Raw genomic sequence first — 20,483 nt, 5'->3', positions numbered from 1 at the left:
GTTTGAATGGGAGTCCCTCCAGCTCTGTCCCTCCCGTTTGGGTTCAACGGGAATGCCTCGCCCTTGCCCCGATAGAGTTTGTAGCCCGGGAAAATCCAAACACTTTCAGGAGCTGCATGATTGCTCTCAGGCCTTTCTGTGGTTCCGAGACGTAGAGGAGCAGGTCATCTGCATAGAGTGAGACTCTGAGCTCTCGGTCTCCTCTTTGGATGCCCTTCCAGCTTTTTGCATCTCGCAGAATGATCGCCAGGAATTCAATTGCCAGGGCAAACTGGAGCAGGGACAGTGGGCATCCCTGCCGTCTGCCTTTGTGTAGCTGGAAGTATTCAGAGCTGGTGGCGTTGGTCCAAACGCTCACCTTGGGGGCGTTGTACAGGATTTTCACCCAGAAAGTGAACCCAGCTCCTAGCCCAAACCACTCCAGTACTTCAAAGAGGTACTTTCACTCGACTCTGTCGAAGGCCTTTTCTGCATCCAGAGAGGTGATCACCTCTGGTGTTCTCTCCCCGGTGGGATCGTTAGTACATTCACCAGCCGCCTGATGTTCGCAGTTAGCTGCCTACACTTGACAAAGCCCGTCTGGTCCTATGCGACCACTTCTGGCACACAGCTCTGCAGTCTCTTGATCAGGACCTCAAAGAGTATCTTCGCGTCTACATTAAGCAGTGAAATGGGTCATAACGATCCGCATTCTGTTGGGTCTTTGACTTTTTTGGGTATCAGCGATATTGTGGCCTGTGTTCGCGTAGAGAGCAGGGTGCTCCTCGCTAGCAAATCTGTGAACATATCCCAAAGGTGTGGGACCAGGGCCGGTGCAAATCTTTCATAGAAGTCCGCTGGGTACCCATTGGTGTGGAGCGTGGTCAGAGATGACTGTCGCGGAGTTTTCTGCTCTTCTATTCCTGGAAGCACCGATTTCCCACTGCAAAGTCGTTGATCCAGGTGTATACCTTGTGGACCGGTGAGAAGAATGAGAATTCCCTCTCACCGGGGTGCAGGAACCACCATGGGTCCACCGCCCCCATCTGCTCCATGAATGTTTCCAGCTCCCTAGCCATGTCTGTCTTTTTCCCCGTTCTGGGGTTTGATCAGTCAGTCAGTGGATCCTGTATGCAGTTAAAGTCACCCCCCATGATCAGTTAGTGTGTGTCAATGTAGGGGATTTCCGCCATGATCTTCTTTATAAAGTCTGTGTCGTCCCAGTTGGGCGCGTACACATTTACTGGTACTACCGGTGCCCTGTCTAGGATATCTCTGACCATGACGACCTGTCCCCCTTAGTCCGTAACCGTCCTCGTCTCCGTGAACTTTGTCCTTTTGCGAATCAGTATGGCTTCTCCCCTAGCCCTTGTCCCGTAACATGAATGGTACATCTGTCCGACCTAGCCCTTTCTTACCCGCAGTCGGTTCTTCTCCCTCGGGTGTGTCTCCTGCAGGAAGATTATGTCGGCCTTCAGGCTTCTTAAGCGGGCGAAGACTCTGGATCTTTTCACTGGGCCGTTAAGTCCCTCAACATTCCAGGTGATGATCCTTATGGGGGGTTTCTGGCCCCCTATTCCTGCGGGGTCAACCATACTTACCTGATAGACGCGCCCCTGCACTCCAGGGTTTCCCTTTGTTAGGTCGTCCAAAATGGCCACGCTCTCACCATGAGGCAGGATCCTGCGCTCCGGGGATTCCCTTTGTCCAAGGGGCACTCAACATGGCCGCCAACTCGGTGTATGCCATGTGGGTGTGCCCCTGCACTCTGGGGTCTCCCTTTGCTTAGGGACCCTCCAAAGTGGCTGCTTCCGGCACCACAATGTTTTCTCGGCCTGCTGCCTGCTTGCCAAAGCCAATCCGAGTGCCAACTCTTTTTTCCCGTCATGTTTCCTACATATTCCTTGCTCCCACCTGTATCGCCCCCCCCCCTCCCCATCGAGTCTGCACCGGCCCTTGGAAAGAGCACCCCACTTCAGCCCCACACCCCCACCCCATCCTTGTAACCCTAGTAAACCCACTTAACCTGATTGGACACGAAGGACAATTTAGCATGGCAAATCCACATAACCTGCACATCTTTGGACTGTGGGAGGAAACCGGAGCACCCGGAGGAAACCCACGGAGGCACGGGGAGAACGTGCAGACTCTGCACAGACAGTGACCTGAGCCGGGAATCGAACCTGGGGCCCTGGCGCTGTGAAGCAACCATGCTAACCATTATGCTACCCATCTGCCCTTACGGAAGGTCCTCCATCCATCTCCTGGTGGCGAGGGAGGAGGCTGATGCTCAGGTTGACAGTCTTCTCCTCTCTTGGGCGGCTGGGGCCTCCTCGCCTTGTGGGTCCGCCGGTTTGTCCGCTCATTGTTCGTGGCCCTTTCCGCAACCTCTTTGACCTCTTGAGGTCCCGTTCTCTGGCACTCCCCCCCCCCCACCACCCCCATTGTTCCTTTTCTTCTGTTGGTGTTGTTTTGATATTGAATTTTCGCCTTTCAACATTCCTGCAACACCCTGGCTGACTCCTCAATCACCCGAAACATCCCTCCTTTCATACAGCACCTTTCCATGCAAGCGGAGGACTTGCAACACCTGTCTTTTCTACCTTCTCCCTTCTCACTATCCAAGGCTCTAAATGCTCCTTCCATTGAAACAGTGATTTACTTGTATTTCTTTCAATTTATTTTACTGTGTTGTTGCTCGCAATGTAGGCTCCTGTATACTGGTGAGATCAAACAAACTGGGTGATGGCTTTGTGGGTGACTCCCAAGCATGACTCAAGTTCCAGTCATTTGTCATTTTCACTCTATACTGCGATCCCACTCTGACATTTCTTTCCTTGGCCTGTTGCAGTGTTCCTTTTTTTTTAAATTCGTTCAGGGGCTGCGGGCATCGCAGGCTAGGCCAGCATTTAATGCTCATCCCTAATTGCCCTTGAGGGGGCAGTTAAGAGTAAACCACGTTGCTGTGGATCTGGGGTCACATGTGGGCCAGATGAGGAAAGGACAGCAGATTTCCTTCTCACGGACATTAGTGAACCTTTTGGGTTTTTACGACAATCGACAATGTTTCATTAGACTTTTAATTGCAGATTTTTATTGAATTCAAATTTCACCATCTGCAGTGGCGGGACTTGATCCTGTGTTACTCTGGGGTGTCTGGTTTACTAGTCCAGTGACAATACCACTATGCCACCATCTCCCCAGTCTTCATTTGAATTCAACAATTTTGAATCATATTCGTTGCTCACATTTTTTTTCTTTTTGTTCCTTTCTTCTCTTATGTTTTAATTCCTTTACTTTGCATTTGGATGGCAGCTATCACGTCATTCAAACCTGCTCTAGGTAATGCCAATGGGAACGGAGGAGGGGGGGTTGGGAATCTCCATTAGTTGGAGTCATGCCTAGCACAAAGGAAGATGGTTCTGGCAGTTGGAGGTCAGTCATTTCAGCTCTTGGACATTAGTGCAGGAGTTCTTATAGGCCCCACCATCTTCAGCTGCTTCATCAATAGTCTTCCTTCCATAAGGTCACAAGTGGAGATGCTCGCTGATGATTGCACAATGTTCAGCACCATTTGCGACTCCTCAGGTACTGAAGCAGTCCATGTCCAAATGCAACAAGCCCGGGGCTATAATGTCGCCACAGTCCCACAGGACCATAGGCTGCTCTCCCCATTGAGAGCTGACTGGTGGTGGTTGAACAGGAGGATCAGCACACCTCAAGCCAGGAGGTAAGGTTGAGAAGGTGGGGTTTTCATGAATAACCTCAGCCGGTACGGGAATTGAACCCGTATCACGAACCAGCCATCCAGTCAACTAAACTAACCTCAACCGGGACAATAGCCAGGCTTCGACTGACAAGTGACAATTAATATTTGTGCCACAGACTTCCGGGTGCGGCGATGACCAGCTGAGTCGCACGTTTCGGCAGCTCCCTGTGAAACGGACTTTTGGGCTCTTGATCGGAGCCCCAACGGCAATTTTGACGGCTAAAAACACTGTGCGGTAAACCAGAAGGGAATCCCCCCTGGATACGGATGGAAAAAGGAGGAGAGAGTGACCAGATTGCAGTGGATCCTTTAGAACAGCGGCAAGGAAGGCAAGCAAAAACCAAGATGGCGTCGGAAGGTGGCAGTTTAACATGGGGCCCTGAACAACAAGAGTTCTTGAAATGCTGTGTGGAAGAGATCAAAAAGGAAATGAAGAAAGAGCTGTTGGCCCCGATACTACAGGCGATCGAAGGGCTAAAGGAGGAACAAAAGACCCAGGAGCGGGAGCTTCGGGTCGTGAAGGCAAAGGCAGCCGAGAATGAGGACGATATACAGGGCCTGGTGGTGAAGACGGAGACGCAGGAGGCACATCAGAAACGATGTGTGGAAAGGTTGGAGGCACTGGAAAACAACGCAAGGAGGAACAACCTGAGGATTCTTGGTCTTCCTGAAGGTGTGGAGGGAGCGGACGTCGGGGCATATGTGAGCACGATGCTGCACTCGTTAATGGGAGCGGAGGCCCCGGCGGGTCCGTTGGAGGTGGAGGGAGCATACCGAGTGATGGCGCGAGGACCGAGAGCAGGAGAAATTCCCAGAGCCATAGTGGTGAGATTCCTCCGTTTTAAGGATAGAGAAATGGTCCTTAGATGGGCGAAGAAAACTCGGAGCAGTAAATGGGAGAACGCGGTGATCCACGTTTATCAAGACTGGAGTGCGGAGGTGGCGAGAAGGAGGGCGAGCTTTAATCGGGCCAAGGCGGTGCTTCATAAAAAGAAGATAAAATTTGGAATGCTGCAACCGGCAAGACTGTGGGTCACATATCGAGGGAGGCACCACTACTTTGAGACGGCGGATGAAGCGTGGACTTTTATTGTGGAAGAAAAACTGGAATGAGCGGGTTATTAAAAAGAACGTTCGAACAAAGTGGTGGGGCGAATGTGGGGGGCAAAGAGGGGTTTTATGTACTAATCCTGCGATGTGGTAACTTTTCTCTCTCCCACAGGTGGTGATGGGGGAGGAGGGGAGGTGGAGGAGATGGGGCGTTGGCCATTGGGGGCGGGGCCAAGGGAGAAGCGCGGGCTTGGTTCCCGCGCTATGATAATCATGGCGGGAATAGAGAAGCAGGAAGGAGGGGGCGTCGCACGGTGCGAGCCGAGGTCACGGGGGGAAGCCGAGGTCAGCCAGAGTTTGCTGACTTCTGGGAGCAACATGGGGGGAGTAATTACGCTAGCGGGGGATCTAGCGGGGGGGGGTGGGAGGGGGGAATTACTGGGTTGCTGCTGCTGGGGAGAGGGGGGAGCTGGTATGGGAGAGGATGGGCGGGGGGGCACCGCCTGGGGGAGATACAGCTGCGTGGGAACCGGGTGAGGAGCTGGAAAAAGGTGATGGCTAATCGACAAGGGGGGGGGGGGGGGGTAGGAAGCCCCCCAACTCGGCTGATCACGTGGAACGTGAGAGGGCTGAACGGGCCAATAAAGAGGGCACGGGTACTTGCACACCTTAAGAAACTTAAGGCAGATGTGGTTATGTTACAGGAAACGCACCTGAAACTGATAGACCAGGTTAGGCTACGCAAAGGATGGGTGGGGCAGGTGTTCCATTCGGGGCTAGATGCGAAAAACAGGGGGGTGGCTATATTAGTGGGGAAGCGGGTAATGTTCGAGGCAAAGACTATAGTGGCGGATAACGGGGGCAGATACGTGATGGTGAGTGGCAAACTACAGGGGGAGACGGTGGTTTTGGTAAATGTATATGCCCCGAACTGGGATGATGCCAATTTTATGAGGCGGATGCTAGGACGCATTCCGGACCTAGAGATGGGAAAGCTGATAATGGGGGGAGATTTTAATACGGTGTTGGAACCAGGGCTGGATAGGTCGAAGTCCAGGACTGGAAGGAGGCCGGCAGCAGCCAAGGTACTTAAAGATTTTATGGAGCAGATGGGAGGTGTAGACCCGTGGAGATTTAGCAGACCTAGGAGTAAGGAGTTCTCGTTTTTCTCCTATGTCCATAAAGTCTACTCGCGAATAGACTTTTTTGTGCTGGGTAGGGCATTGATCCCGAAGGTGAGGGGAACGGAGTATACGGCTATAGCCATTTCGGATCACGCTCCACACTGGGTGGACTTGGAGATAGGGGAGGAAACAGGAGGGCGCCCACCCTGGAGAATGGACATGGGACTAATGGCAGATGAGGGGGTGTGTCTAAGGGTGAGGGGGTGCATTGAAAAGTACTTGGAACTCAATGATAATGGGGAGGTCCAGGTGGGAGTGGTCTGGGAGGCGTTGAAGGCGGTGGTTAGAGGGGAGCTGATATCAATAAGGGCACATAAAGGGAAGCAGGAGAGTAAGGAACGGGAGCGGTTGCTGCAAGAACTTTTGAGGGTGGACAGACAATATGCGGAAGCACCGGAGGAGGGACTGTACAGGGAAAGGCAAAGGCTACATGTAGAATTTGACTTGCTGACTACAGGCACTGCAGAGGCACAATGGAGGAAGGCACAGTACGAATATGGGGAGAAGGCGAGCAGGTTGCTGGCACACCAATTGAGGAAAAGAGGAGCAGCGAGGGAAATAGGGGGAGTGAGGGATGAGGAAGGAGAGATGGAGCGGGGAGCGGAGAGAGTGAATGGAGTGTTCAAGACATTTTATAAAAAATTATATGAAGCTCAACCCCCGGATGGGAGGGAGAGAATGATGGGCTTCTTGGATCGGCTGGAATTTCCCAAGGTGGAAGAGCAGGAAAGGGTGGGACTGGGAGCACAGATCGAGGTAGAAGAAGTGGTGAAAGGAATTAGGAGCATGCAGGCGGGAAAGGCCCCGGGACCGGATGGATTCCCAGTCGAATTCTATAGAAAATATGTGGACTTGCTCGCCCCGGTACTGACGAGGACCTTTAATGAGGCAAAGGAAAGGGGACAACTGCCCCCGACTATGTCTGAAGCAACGATATCGCTTCTCTTAAAGAAGGAAAAGGACCCGCTACAATGCGGGTCCTATAGACCTATTTCCCTCCTAAATGTAGATGCCAAGGTCCTGGCCAAGGTAATGGCAATGAGAATAGAGGAATGTGTCCCGGGGGTGGTCCACGAGGACCAAACTGGGTTTGTGAAGGGGAGACAGCTGAACACGAATATACGGAGGTTGTTAGAGGTAATGATGATGGCCCCACCAGAGGGAGAAACGGAGATAGTAGTGGCGATGGATGCCGAGAAAGCATTTGATAGAGTGGAGTGGGATTATTTGTGGGAGGTGTTGAGGAGATTTGGTTTTGGAGAGGGGTATGTTAGATGGGTGCAGCTGTTGTATAGGGCCCCAGTGGCGAGCGTGGTCACGAATGGACGGGGATCTGCATATTTTCGGCTCCATAGAGGGACAAGGCAGGGATGCCCTCTGTCCCCATTATTGTTTGCACTGGCGATTGAGCCCCTGGCGATAGCGTTGAGGGGTTCCAAGAAGTGGAGGGGAGTACTTAGGGGAGGAGAAGTGCACCGGGTATCTTTGTAAGCGGACGATTTGCTACTATACGTGGCGGACCCGGCGGAGGGGATGCCAGAAATAATGCGGATACTTGGGGAGTTTGGGGATTTTTCAGGGTATAAATTGAACATGGGGAAAAGTGAGTTGTTTGTGGTGCATCCAGGGGAGCAGAGTAGAGAAATAGAGGACCTACCGTTGAGGAAGGTAACAAGGGACTTTCGTTACCTGGGGATCCAGATAGCTAAGAATTGGGGCACATTGCATAGGTTAAATTTAACGCGGTTGGTGGAACAGATGGAGGAGGATTTCAAGAGATGGGATATGGTATCCCTGTCAATGGCAGGGAGGGTGCAGGCGGTTAAGATGGTGGTCCTCCCGAGATTCCTCTTTGTGTTTCAGTGCCTCCCGGTGGTGATCACGAAGGCTTTTTTTAAAAGGATTGAAAAGAGCATCATGGGTTTTGTGTGGGCCGGGAAGACCCCGAGAGTGAGGAAGGGATTCGTACAGCGTAGCAGGGATAGGGGGGGGGCTGGCACTACCGAGCCTAAGTGAGTATTATTGGGCCGCTAATATTTCAATGGTGAGTAAGTGAATGGGAGAGGAGGAGGGAGCGGCGTGGAAGAGATTAGAGAGGGCGTCCTGTAGGGGGACTAGCCTACAGGCTATGGTGACAGCCCCATTGCCGTTCTCACCGAGGAACTACACCACAAGCCCGGTGGTGGTGGCTACACTGAAGATTTGGGGACAGTGGAGACGGCATAGGGGAAAGACTGGAGCCTTGGGGGAGTCCCCGATAAGAAACAACCATAGGTTTGCCCCGGGGGGAATGGATGGGGGATATGGAATGTGGCAAAGAGCAGGAATAACGCAACTGAAAGATCTGTTTGTGGATGGGAAGTTCGCGAGTCTGGGAGCGCTGACCGAGAAATATGGGTTGCCCCAAGGGAATGCATTCAGGTATATGCAACTGAGGGCTTTTGCGAGGCAACAGGTGAGGGAATTCCCGCAGCTCCCGACACAAGAGGTGCAGGACAGAGTGATCTCAAAGACATGGGTGGGGGATGGTAAGGTGTCAGATATATATAGGGAAATGAGGGACGAAGGGGAGACTATGGTAGATGAACTAAAAGGGAAATGGGAAGAAGAGCTGGGGGAGGAGATCGAGGAGGGGCTGTGGGCAGATGCCCTAAGCAGGGTAAACTCGTCGTCCTCGTGTGCCAGGCTAAGCCTGATTCAGTTTAAGCACTGGAGCACGGCTCAGTAAATTTTTTGGGGTGGAGGGTAGGTGTGCGAGGTGCTCGAGAAGCCCAGCGAATCATACCCATATGTTTTGGTCATGCCCGGCACTACAGGGGTTTTGGATGGGGGCGACAAAGGTGCTTTCAAAAGTAGTAGGAGTCAGGGTCGAACCAAGCTGGGGGTTGGCTATATTTGGGGTTGCACAAGAGCCGGGAGTGCAGGAGGCGAGAGAGGCCGATGTTTTGGCCTTTGCGTCCCTAGTAGCCCGGCGCAGGATATTGCTAATGTGGAAAGAAGCCAAGCCCCCGGGGGTGGAGACCTGGATAAATGACATGGCAGGGTTTATAAAGCTAGAGCGGATTAAGTTCGTCCTAAGGGGGTCGGCTCAAGGGTTCACCAGGCGGTGGCAACCGTTTGTCGAATACCTCGCAGAAAGATAGACGGAATGGGAAAAAGAAGGCAGCAGCAGCAGCCCAGGATCGGCGCGGGGGGGGGGAGGGGGGGGAGAGGAGGAGGAACCAGAAGGACTCTCAGGGTTGTTAATATATACTGTATAGTATGTATAGGTCGTTGCTACAGATAATTATATATTGGACTGTTAAATTATATTTTTGGAGAGTGTTACTTGTGACAAGGCAGTTGCCAATTAGGGCTAGTTTTCATTTTTGTTATTTATTATTTATTCATTTTTTTTTGTTTATAAAATAGGTCATTGTTATTTGTGTTATAATATTGTGTAAAGGATGCACAATGTACTGTGTTGGTTGACCAAAAATTTTCAATAAAATATTTAATAAAAAAAAAAATTTGTGCCACACAAGTGCCAGGTAATGACCATTTCCAATAGGAGAGAATCTAACCATCTCCGCATGACATTCAATGGCATTACTATCGCTGAATCCTCCACTATCAACATCCTGAGGGTTACCATTGACAAGAAATTTAACTAACCTAGCCATATAAATACTGTGGCTACAAGAGCAGGTCAGAGGCTAGGCTCCTGTGGCGAGTAACCCGACTTCTGACTACCCATAACCTGGCCACAATCTACAAGACACATGTTAACAGCATGATGGAATACTCTTCCCTGGACGCATGCAGTTCCATTAACACTCAGGAGCTGGACACCATCCAGGACAAAGCAGCCACTTGATTGGCATTCCACAAACATCCATTCCCCCCAGCACCAAAGCATAGTAGCAGCAGTGTATACCATCCACACGATGCACTGCAGGAACTCATCAAGGCTCCTTAGACAGCACCTTCCAAACCCCAAATCACTACCATCTAGACGGTCAAGAGCAGCAGATACATGCGAACACCACCACCTGGGGGTTCCCCTCCAAATGACTCACCATCCTAACGCGGAAATACATTACTGCTCCTTCACTGTTGCTGCTTCAAAATCCTGGAACTCCCTCTATAACGGTACTGTGGTGTACTTATACCACATGGACTGCAGAAGGTCAAGAAGGCATCTCACCATCGCCTTCTCAAGAGCAATTAGGGCTGAGCATTAAATGTTGGCCGAGCCAGTAAACCCACATTCCTTGAATTAATTTTAAAAAATCATTCTTTTGCTTTTTTTCACAGACATACCCTTTTGTAAACTTGTCCCATTTGATCTTGCACCATGAAATCTTTTCCCATTTAATCTCTCCTGCCGTCCACCCTATAAGGGACCTCCCATTTTGCTGTTCTCCCTTTCACCTGCTCAAAACCGGTTATATTCCTAACTTTACCTAGTTCTGATGAAAGGTCAAGATCTGAAAAGTTAACTATTTCTCTCTGACAGATGCTGCCAGTCCTGCTGAGTATTTATGGCATCTTTTGTTTTAATTCAGGTTTCCAGCATCAACAATATTTTGTTTTTGTTTTAGCAGCTTCCTTGTTTTGCACTCTATTCCGTTATTAATAAAGTCAAGGATCTCTTATGCATTTATGACCCATCTCAATTTCTCCTACCACTTTCAAAGATTTTACCAACCATCTTAATTTATCCTACCACTTTCAAAGATGTGTATATACACATCCTAAGTCTCTCTTTCCCTGTATACCCTATAAAATTGTAGCACTGAAGCTCCTATTGGTAAATTCTACCTACCAAAATGGATGTTTTACACTGCTCTATGGTAAATCTTTGCCATGTGTCTGCCCATTTCACCTTTTTGTCTACAAGCTCCTCAGGTCTGTTAGTATCTTCCTCATTGTTAAATTTTCTGAGTTTTGTATTATCTATAAACTTTGAAATTAAACTATGCATACTCAAATTCAGGTCATTCATATATATCAAAAAGAGCAATGGTTCCAATATGCAACTCCTTGGGAACTGCCTCTGTCTACCACCTTCAAGTCTGAAAAATAACTGTTAATCATTACTTGCTGCTTCTCATTCTTTAACCAATTTTGTTAAGCATGCTGCCAGTCCCTCTAGAATTTCATAGGCTTGTTAGCAAAATTGAAGTCCACCATATGGTACTTTTTCCAAAGCCCATCCTCAATACGAACTGCACTCCCCAAATCAGTGCTCTCGGTTATTTCAAAGAACTAGACTGACCCTTAAGAAATCCAGGCTAACTTTCATTTATTAACCTCTTCCAATGCTAATTCATTTTGCCTCGGTCCATTTATCAAACAGTTTCCCACCCACAATTTTAGGTTAACTGGCTTTTGTTGCTCGGTTTATCGCTGACAAAAAAAAAATGAGGGATGTAACGTTCACAATTCTCTACTCCTCACATGGTACCAGCCCCATCTCCAAAAAGGGCTGAAAGATTGTGGCCAAAGTTTCCACAATTTCCACCCTTACCTCAATAACACAGGATGCATCCCATCTGGGTTGGTGACTATTCTACGTTGAAGATGGTCATATTTTAAGTACTTTCTCTTCAATCAATTTTTATCATTTTCAACTGCATCCTACTTTACTACTATATTGGCAGCATTCCATTCTCTGGTGAAGACAGATGCAACAACCTCATCAATCTTGGCCTCTGCCTCTACTAATATATCATTCCTTGGTTCCTAATCAGACTGACCTTTCCTTTGACTATTTACTATTTATAGGATTGTAAAATAATTTTGGGTCCTTTTTGTGTTAACTGTCATTCTATGTCATTCCTTTTCTTAACCCTCCTCATTTTCTTTATCAGATTTCCTGTTTACTGCCTTTGTTCAGCTTGGTTCTCGAACCAATTTTGCGTTGCTAAGTATGTTAATATGGTATACACCAAGAATATTTATCTCAAAGACAGTAAAATAACCACCAAAGAATCATTACAAATTATTTGGTCATATTTTAATCAGCAAAGTAGTCTGAAGATTTTTTGTTGAATATTGACTCTTAAGAGTAAATGCATTCTTCACATTGTGTAACAAAAAGTGTGAATAATTTTGCCAAATGAAACGTCTCCATTTTAAATAATTATCACCTTCATTATTACATTGTCACCCCACATCTCCACTGAGAGTTTCAAGTGTTAATATGAGAGCAAATGTGTTGATGGAGAGGCAGAATGTGTTTCTAACATATGCATGTTTTTCAATGAACAGATGATTTTCCATACATTAATCACAAGGATTCTTTCAAATTAATATTTTCTCACTATAAGCACAAACATGAACTTTAAAATGCAGTAATAACTCTCCTACATTCAGACAAGGATTGACAGTGAGGAGGTGGATCATTTTCCTGCTTCCCCCCACCTCGCCAATTATAATATCAAGTATTCTGGTTCAGTATGTCATTGAACATTTACAATGAAAGTTTTCTACACACGGTTCTGACAAAGTTAAGTACCAATTCCCAGAAAAACACTGGAGTTCCAAGAAAGGTGCTGACTGGAAACGTAACCTCTCTTTCTCTTTAGTTGCTGAGCTATGTAGTTTCTTTCAAACTTCAGCGATTCACAAATTTCATATGATCTCAGAAAACTGTCCCAGCTACTTTGTCAACAAGATTTCCATACCCTGCCCATCTTTATGAAGAAGATTGCTAAATTGTTCCCAATTTCAGGGCTTTGAATGGTGTAAACAAGCCATTGGACTGGGAGATGGCCCAAAATACTTTCATTCATGGCAGCTGTCATGGAGAGCATCATCTGCTCATTTGTGTTTTGGCTGAATGGTGATGCACAGGTAACAGAGTTAAAGGGACAGAGAAATATGTTGTATCAGTCGCTAAAACAATATACTAACAAGGAAATGTTGGCAACAACATAGATGAATATTGGGGCACATAAATCCAATGCAGGAAAGGAAAGATCCCAGTCAGATCAAAGTGTAGTTTCGTCAAACTGTTACGGAGCTTCCCAATGAATTAAATGTCAGAAGTTTCCAGTTAGTGAAATTACTGTTTAGAAAATACACACTTCCCAAGAATTAATTATATATTAGCAGAAACAAAATACTGATTTACATTTTTTTTCCTCAAATAAATTTTTTCCCATTTATGTAGAAAAGTTCCAAAAAATATACTTGTGCCAAGGAAAGCTGAACGACACTAAATGTGACAATGGATGCTTTAACACGGTTGTTTCCAAACAATGGGTCGCGAACCCAATTGGTGTTGCTGAAACGGCAAATGGGTTTCTGAACTCCTTCCGAGAATATGTCTTGCATCAGCATTGATGCTCTGACCCTGCTTCCTGGCCAAGGTCCATGAGCTGGAGTGACCCAAATTAAATAATCATTTTCATCTTAAACATCCATTAGGATTAAGGATGACTTGCTTCGACTCCAGTTCGATGAGCTCCGAGATGGCTGATAAGTCCAAGGTGCAACCTGTAGACTCTGCCACTTGCGGGGCAGGTGGTGCTTGAAAGGTTTAGTAGATGGGTTGTTTTGGAGATTTGTGTTCCCTCGGGCACCTCAACCTTGCCTCTGCACTTTCCCAACAAAGTCGATTGAGTATTCGATGCCTTCTTGGATGAGTCTTCTCCATTTTGGAGACTCCCATGGGTTGGTGGGGCATTTTGATTACTTCAAGGATGCTTTAAGGACATCCCTGAAGTGTTTCCGCTATCCTCCTGGATGTTTCCTGCTATGACAGAGTTCAGAGTAGAGACTAGTGTTAGGCATACAAACTACATGTTCCACCCAGGAGAGCTGGTTTTGAGTGACTAATACCTCGGTGCTGGGAAAGTTGGATTGGAATGGACACTGATGTTGGCCTGTCGTCCTTGCCAATAAATTTGGAGGATCTTGCTGCTGTTACTTCTCCAGTGCTTTGAGGTCCCTGCTGAAGGTTGTCCAAGTCTCCGAAGCATTCAGGGGTGCGGGGGTCCCGATTTCCCAGTAAACCGTGACTTTAGCCTCAGGTTTAAGATCCTGGTCCTCAAATACTCTTTTCTTCAGTTGGCTGAAGGCTGTGCTGGCACATTGGAGGCGATGATGGATTTGATGTCAATGTGAGAAGGTTCTTCAGGTATGGAAAATGGTCCACATTTCCAGGACCTCATTGTTGATCTTAAACATAAGACCATAAGACATAGGAGCAGAATTAGGCCACTCGGCTCATCGAGTCTGCTCCGCCATTCAATCATGGCTGATATTTTTCTCATCCCCATTCTCCTGCGTTCTCCCCATAACCCCTGATCCCCTTATTGATCAAATACCTATCTATCTCTGCTTTAAAGACACTCAGTGATTTGGCCTCCACAGCCTTCTGCGGCAAAGAGTTCCAGATTCACCACCCTCTGGCTTAAGATATTCCTCATCACTGTTTTAGTCTGAGATTGTGTCCTCTGCTTCTAGTTTTTCCTATAAGTGGAAACATTCTCTCCACGTCTACTCTATCCAGGATACTTACAGTATCCTGTAAGTTTCAATAAGATCCCCCTTCATCCTTCTAAACTCCGAGTACAGACGCAGAGTCCTCAACCGTTCCTCATACGACAAGCTCTTCGTTCCAGGGATCATTCTTGTGAATCTTCTCTGGAACCTTTCCAAGGCCAGCACATCCTTCCTTAGATACGGTGCCCAAAACTGCTCACAATACTCCAAATAGCCTTATATAGCCACAGAAGTATATCCGTTGTCTTGTATTCTTGCCCTCTCGACATGAATGCTAACATTCTATTTGCCTTCCTAACTGCTGACTGAACCTGCATGTTAACCTTAAGAGAATCGTGAACAAGGACTCCCAAGTCCCTTTGTGCTTCTGATTTCCGAAGCATCTTCCCAATTAGAAAATAGTCTATGCCTCCGTTTCTCCCTCCAAATTGCATAACCTCACACTTTTCCACATGGTACTCCATCTGCCACTTCTTTGCCCACTCTCCTAGCCTGTCCAAGTCCTTCTGAAGCCCGCCTGCTTCCTCAATACTATCTGCCCCTCTACAGATCTTTGCATCATATGCAAACTTAGCAACCGTACCTTCAGTTCCTTCCTCCAGATCATTAATGTATATCGTGAAAGGTTGTGGTCCCAGCACCGGCCCGAGGTACACCTCTAGTCACCGGCTGCAATCCTGAAAAAGACCCCTTTATCCCCACTCTCTGCCCTCTGCCAGTCAGTCAATCCTCTATCCATGCCAGGATCTTATCCTGAACACCATGGGCTCTTAACTTATTTAACAGTCTCCTATGCGGCACCTTGTCAAAGGCTTTCTGGAAATCGAAATAAATCATGTCCACTGGTTCTCCTTTGTCTAACTTCCTTGTTACTTCCTCAAAGAACTCTAACAGATTTGTCAGACATGACCTCCCCATCAAAGTGGAGAGGTGTTGTGCTGTGGGATCCCGTTGGAAGAGGACTTTAGTTTTCTGGGCATTTATTGAAAGACCCATTTTCTCATATGTTTTGGAGAAAGAGTTGTCGACAGTTATCTGGAGTTTAATTTCTGAGTGAGTGCACACACAAGCATCATCTATGAAGCTCTGTATGGCACAGTGGTTAGCACTGGGACTACAGTGCTGAGGACCCGGGTTCGAATCCCGGCCCTGGGTCACTGTCCGTGTGGAGTTTGCACATTCTCCCTGTGTCTGCGTGGGTTTCACCCCCACAACCCAAAGATGTGCAGGTCAGGTGGATTGGCCACGCTAAATTGCCCCTTAATTGTAAAACAAAATAATTGGGTACTCTAAATTTTTTTCAAAAAAAATCTATGAAGCTCTGTGACTGAGGCTGGAGTGGTTTTAGATTGAACAGTTGTTGTAGGTTAAACAGTTTTGGTCTGTTCTGCAGATCATCTCCATGCTTGTGGCTAATTTGCTGGAGGTGAGCATTGCAGCGATGAAAATGGAGAAGAGAGTTAATGCAATGATACAGCATTGTTTGAATCCCAGTCTTCTCTCAAACAGGGTTTGTGGTGGTTCCTTTCGTGAGGGGTAAAACTTGCATGTCATTTTGGACTAGGTGGAGAAGGAAACACAAATTTGAGTAGCCTTCATGGTTGACAGAGTTAAAGGCTTTCATGAGGTCGGAAATACTATATACAGTGGTTGATGTTGTTCCTTGCACCTTTCTTGGATCTGCCACACAGCAAAGATTGCGGCCCAAATTTTCCAACCGTTCACACTGACGGGATCTTTGGGTCTGGACACGGCGCACCCCCACCACGGGTTTTCGGCGGCCGTGGTGCATTCAACAGGAATTCCACTGACAATGGCGAGTCCATAAGATCCCGCTGCTGGCCAATGGCAGGCCGCCTCCGCTGCCGTGAAACATGTGGCGGGGGGCACGGAAAATCCCAACCTGTGGCTGTTGTGTCACTCGATGGGTAAAAACGTCACTGGGAGGACGTGGTCAAAGAGGACCCTTGTAGGGCAGCACGGTGGCGCAGTGGTTAGCACTGCTGCCTCACGGCGCTGAGGTCCCAGGATCGATCCCGGCTCTGGGTCACTGTCCGTGTGGAGTTTGCACATTCTCCCCGTGTTTGCGTGGGTTTCGCCCCCACAACACAAAGATGTGCAGGGTAGGTGTATTGGCCATCCTAAATAGCTACTTAATTGGAAAAAATGAACTGGGTACTTCAAATTTAAAAAAAGAGGATTCTCACAATGACCTTTCCTGTTTCATATGTATATGATCTATTATATATTGATCCATAATACACAGGCTTTAATAATTACATACCACATGTACTACACTGCTTTATTTCTGTTTTGTTTTTGTTGGCATCTGGCATTTTCAAGTATTAAAATGGGGTCACGGTGGAAAATAGTTCGGGAAGCACTGCTTTATCAGTCAAAAACCACTAACAGTGCACCCAAAGCTCCAGATGTAGTCACACTTTATTGGTTTCTGCAATTAACTTAATCTCTCTCAGTGGTTAAAGACTCATAACCTTTTTGTAGTTCTTACCCAGGGCTGAGTTGATATTTGCATAGCCTCTTCCATAAAAAGGTGGCTTGCTTTTATTTGTGTAAAATTATCTGCCATCGTCAAACTACCCACCCTATCCCCAACAATATGCTGCTGAAACCCATCTTTATGCCATTGTTATCTTCAGACTTATTTATTTCTATGTTCTCCTGGATGATCTTGCATCCTCTACTGTCCCATAAATGTCTGCCCATGGTTTACTACTTATAACTTATTCTGCACTAATTTCCTGCTCACCCATCTCCCCTGTTCTTGCCTATGTACACTAACGCCAGGACCCCTGTAAACTTTTCACCTTTTTAAACCTATCACTGCCATACTTCCCCTCCCTGATTCAGGCCTCCTTTATTGTGGACATGCTTCAACCATCAAGACTCTATACTCGGGAATTTCCTCTCTCAATGCCCAAGACTCTCCACCTCTCTTTTGTCCTTGAAGATAAACCAAAAAAAAAAATCAAGTTTGATCAGGCTTTTGACTATTGCACCTAAACCCACCTTTGTTGGCTTTGCTTCTGATTCTAAGTGCCTTGGGACATTCTTCTCTGTTATGGCACAACATAAATAGAACTGCTGTTGAATTCCTGATCATTATCCAGCACCTAATTATTATTCATCTTGCAACAAAAAATGTCTTTAATTGCCAAAGTTTAAAAATGAAAAACAAGTTCCAAAGCAGTTAACTATAATTAGGAGGGATTTTTGGAGAGTTGACACCAGTCGATGATGTCATTTGCTGCCAGTTGCTGTGGTAAGAAAGCCAATATGTGAGGATTACATTAAAAAATTAGATTTGGCACAATGCATTTTTCTGGATATTAATAATCATCAGGGCCGAGGTGGAAATGGCTAAGTTTCAAATTCTTAGGGGTGCACATCACCAAAAATCTGTCCTGGTCCACCCACGTTGACGCTACCACCAAGAAAGCACAACAGCGCCTATACTTCCTCAGAAAATTTGGCATGATGCAATATAGAAAACATCCTAGCTGGCTGCATCGCAGCCTGGTATGGCAACTGCTCGGCCAAGACTGCAAGAAACCTCAGAGTCGTGAACACATCCCAGTCCATCACACGAACCTGCCTCCCATCCATTGACTCTATCTACAGCTCCCGCTGCCTGGGGAAAGCGGGCAGCATAACCAAAGACCCCTCCCACCTGGCTTACTCACAATTCCAACTTCTTTCATTGGGCAGGAGATACAAAAGTCTGAGAACACGCACGAACAGATTCAAAAACAGCTTTCCCCCCGCTGTATTCAGACTCCTAAACGACCCTCTTATGGACTGACCTCATTAACACTACACTCCTGTATGCTTCACCTGATACCGGTGTCTATGTATTTACAGTGCGGACCTTGTGTTGCCCTATTATGTATTTTCTATTTATTTTCTTTTCTTTTCATGTACTAAATGATCTGTTTGAGCTGCTCGCAGAAAGGTACTTCTCACTGTACCTCAGTACACCTGACAATAAACAAACAAATCCAAATCTAGTGGTTAGCACTGCTGCCTCACAGCTCCAGAGACCCGGGTTCAATTCGAGCCTCGGGTGATGTCTGTGTGGAGTTTGCACTTTCTCCCTGTGTCTGTGTGGGTTTCCTCCGGGTGCTCCTGTTTCCTCCCACAGTCCAAAGAAGTGCAGGTTAGGTGGAATGGCCATGACAAATCCCTCTTAGTGCCCAATAGGTTAGGTGAGGTTATTGGGTTACGGGGATAGGGTGTAGGCGGTGGGTTTAAGTAAGCTGCTCTTTCCAAGAACTGGTGCAGACACGATGGGCAAAATGGCCTCCTTCTATACCGTAAATTCTATGATCTATCGGGATTAAAGAAAAAAATTCAAGGACAGAATTGATAACAGCAGATAGACTGGTGCCATCATCTACTGTAAAGTACACTGATACTCTGTTCAATACAATTCATGATTGCTGTCAAATAAATAATGTGAAATAAATGATGTGAAAGTGGAATCGTATAAGAATTAGAAGTGACAGAAATCAAGTTAAATAAGAATAAGTTGTAAATTGCTAAGTGAACAGTGACTTCATGACTTTTATTTACTCCAAATACATTTTGAAGTTAATTTTTTCTGGCCTCTAGTTCAACATAAATTTTATGTGTAGTGCATTTAAGTGATTCAGGACATTTTAGATGTTAACGGTGCTGTGCAAATGGGGGTTGTTTCTGTGCTTCCTATGTTTGAACTCAATGCTATTTACAACAAGGTACAGCCTATAATGAGGTACAATTGGCAGCATAGCTTTGGGATGCTGTTTGTACATCACAGGTCCAGGTCTCCGATTGGAATCACAGTTTAATAGTGCAAATGAGTAGGATGCCTTGTCCTTCTTCAAAAATAATTAACAAAAATCTTTCAAAGAAAGCTGTATTGTTACAAGAGGTTTCTGATAATCAGTCAATTCCGATGAGTAGCCATGCTTGTATTATCTACCAAAACCTTCTCCTCAAAATGGAGCTGATAACTGAAGAGGCAGATTGTAGTAAGGTAATTAGATGCAATACAAATATACAACAGGCAAATTAAAAATACTGAATGAGAGCTGTGAGGCATGCTGATCAGGTTGTACACCGTGACGTGGACTGGTGGTAAACTTTAGTAGCACTCAATTGTTATCTGTTGCTAACAATGCCTGCTCCTCCCTGCTAATCCCTTCCACCTACTTTAAGATCTAATGAATTGGGAGTTTTCTGATCTCACAAGACCAGTTGGGTAAAAACCCACACTGCCATTGTTAAGTAGCAGATGTAAGTCCAGCATACAGGAAATAAATAAAAAGGTCAGACGCAGTAAGAATCCTAACATACCGCAGCTTCACCAGAGCAGAACTCTTTCTCAAGTCGCACTACATTAAACATTTGAAACGAGACATTTTCAAATCAATTTTCCTCGGTTTTATGATTGTTTGCAATTATATCTTGTTCCTCGTCTTTTTTTATTAAGCAACTTGGTGGTCGGCTTAATCGGGTTACTTGTATGCATGCATGTCTGCCCAGTCAAGCATAGAGCTGAATGGAATATTAACTACCCAATGATGGTAAGAGAAACAGCTACAGATCATTCCTTCGAGTAAAATCGTGAAATAAAGCTAATGCTGAATGGTTTTTTACCTTGAAAATAAATTAAATATAGGTAAATCATAAAATATTATATTTCAGTACTTGTAAGAGGATAAATATTTAAAATAAGCTCCTCCTCTTGCCACAATCTGTAGATACTATACCTGGAAACAGGAATGAACATAAAACATCTAACGAATATTCTAAGAATTGCTGTATATGAGGATAGAATTTTGTAGGATTAACACAACCTTCACTTTTCAAAGAAGTAGGGAATACTTATACAAAATGATTTTAAAATATGGCGCAGCAACTTCATCTGGTGGGTTCATTTGATAGAAATTTACAGATTGCCGTTTATGCAACTTAATATCCTTGGAGTTCAGTTCAGAAAC

At 46.3% G+C, this 20,483-nt stretch overlaps 1 protein-coding gene across 3 annotated transcripts in view; it reads right to left on the bottom strand.

Annotated features, from left to right (window-relative positions):
- The window catches only part of elp4 (elongator acetyltransferase complex subunit 4), a 500,372-nt gene that overhangs the window by 339,576 nt on the left and 140,313 nt on the right, over positions 1–20,483 (bottom strand). The gene's annotated exons all lie outside the window — the stretch shown is intronic.

Source organism: Scyliorhinus torazame, chromosome 10 (genome assembly GCF_047496885.1).
Source record: "Scyliorhinus torazame isolate Kashiwa2021f chromosome 10, sScyTor2.1, whole genome shotgun sequence".
Taxonomy (NCBI): Eukaryota; Metazoa; Chordata; class Chondrichthyes; order Carcharhiniformes; family Scyliorhinidae; genus Scyliorhinus; species Scyliorhinus torazame.
Note: the sequence above shows the minus strand (reverse complement) of the source record. Positions and strands in the feature narration are given on the sequence as shown.